Consider the following 2,554-nt stretch of genomic DNA (forward strand, 5'->3'; position numbering starts at 1 on the left):
TTTGAAAAAGCCATTTTAATAAAGTTAATTAAGTAAATTACTTTAGGGTTATGATTGTATAAAGTTAATTAAGTAAATTAATTAAATAAATTGCAATAATTAACATAACTAAGTAAAATTAAGCTATGTAAATTAAGTAATTGAATAAGTAAATTGAATAAATATATAAACTAAATTAATTAAGGAAACTAAGTTAATTTAGTAAATAAAATAAACAAAGCTAATTGATATAAATAAGTAAATTAAGCCAATTAAGCAAAGTTTTAAAAGTTGACCCGAAAACAGAACTGCTTTGGCCATTGATTTTTGGACCAGCAGTTCAGTTGTCTAGTTTGAATGTGACGTTTTGAAAAAAATAAAAATAAAAAAATAATTAAAAAATTACATTAAATGAATTTGATTTATTTAACATAATTTAATTACATTATTCAATTAAATAAATTTATTTAATTTAACCTAATTGACTTAATATGATAAAATAAATAATTTAATTTAATCATTAAATTAACAAAACTAACTTAAATTTTAGTTAACAAAGCCTAACTAAATAAACTTAAACACTTTAAGTTTATTAATTTAATTTATTTATTTAACCAAACAACAAATGTGTATAGCCCCAATTAGAGGATTTTTGCAATTATTTTATATTTTTTATTTCATTTATTTATTTAACCAAACAACAATTAATGCTGATCACACTCTCCTCCACTTCATTGGGTACTTGTCAATTTGGTGATAATGTGCAGGTTTTTTTTTTGTTTTTTCTTGTCTATTCATTTCCCTATATATCTTCAATGTAATTGATGTCACTGATTTGCTTCGATGCTCTTGTTAGAGCATCAAAAAATGCAGCATCTTAGACACTACTGGTTGCTTGGACTTTTGAGCTGATGTTTTAATTTTTTTAACGAATTAATTTTATTTTGCAAACAAAAAAGTTTCCTTGATTAGACAAGATAGAGGGAGGGGGAGAGAGGAGGTAGTGTGGGGCTTGGGAAGAAAGAGAGGTGGAGTGGGGGACTTGCGTGTTTGAGTAGGAGAGAGACGCACATGGGCAGAGGGGAAGAGAGAATTAATAAGTCTTTTAATTACACGATTAATTAATTATTAATTATGTAGCTAATTAGATAATAATTTTAATGAATTACACTAATTAATTGCATCAAACCTTTTAATTAATAAACTTTAATTTAAGTCTTCCAATTATGTAAAATAATAAATATTAATTAAATATGTTAGTTATTCAACAACGGGATTCCCTACAAGCAAAAACTCTGCATAAGTTGTGAAAGCATGGGAATCCATATATAGATTGGGAACATCTCCCCATGAATTAAACACTTTTGTATGAAGGATATTCCCATTGCGTGGTTGGAGGCTATGTGAGCATAGTTTTTCTTTGAATAACGTTCGAGTTCAATTCTCCAATCACTCTTTAACCTATTTCAGAGAGAGAGAGATGGGTTGTGTGGGGGACCTAATGTCACAATTAGGGGGAGAGGGTGGTTGTGTGGGACCTAGTGTAATCAGGGGTAAAGAGAGGGGAAGGCGGGGGGGGGTTACATGGGATGCAATTGAGCCCAATAGAGAGAGAGATTGTTTGGATTTTAATATTTTATTCTTAAAATTCTAAATATTTTTATTTAAATGAAGATAATTTCCTTTTCTAAAAATTGTTTATTTAAAGACTTCTTTGTCTCCATAAGCCCATGGCCCCTGCAACATCAGACCCCCTAGTAAGGCTAAATTTGAGAGTGCTTAGAAATAAATGCTTATTTGAATTGAATAAGTACTTATTTTGACCCAGAACCACGCTAATAAGCACTTATTTGTATTTGGAAAATAAGCCCAAATAAGTGCTTATTTCTTTTCTGGCCTGTCTTGGCCCACCATGTCATTTTAAAATACCTATACTACCCCTATTTGAAATAAATTCTTTTTAGCCAAACACTCAAAAAAAACTTATTAGAATAAACACTTATTCATAAGCAATTATTTTTCAAACAAGCACTCCCAAACTTAGCCCAAGTCTAATGGAGCAAGATGCTTTGGTGGTGATTCAAACTCTGTCCAAGGATAAGACTCACCCACGCACATCACCCAGTCGCCTTTTGCAGAAATTTGCAGATTCTCCCGTTGCTCAGTTGTATATTACTCACCCAGGTCTACTAATGCTGCTGCCCGTTAGCACTGTTGATTTCTTCTTGACCAATTTGGCCTTTATATCTCATTGTATTGTAAATGATATTTCACTGAGCATCTCAATGAGGTTCGCCTGGTTAGGCTTCGACAAGAGTTGTAAAACTCAAAAAACAAAAACAAAAAATGTGCTGATTAGACACTCGATACTCAATTTTTTAATGGCGAGTGTCTTGATACTTCGAACCTTGGTCACAAACTTCAGGGAACATGGGCCTAGCACACATTTTGTGGAACCCTAAACAGTCATTCCATCAGCATTTTGTAACTGAAAATCAAAATATGTCATCTAATAATGGTCATCACTGAATTCAAGATATCAAGTCAAAAGAATAGAAATTTGAACAGCAATGCA

Source organism: Nelumbo nucifera, chromosome 1 (assembly GCF_055504915.1).
Source record: "Nelumbo nucifera cultivar China Antique chromosome 1, China Antique-T2T, whole genome shotgun sequence".
In the NCBI taxonomy this organism is placed as follows: Eukaryota; Viridiplantae; Streptophyta; class Magnoliopsida; order Proteales; family Nelumbonaceae; genus Nelumbo; species Nelumbo nucifera.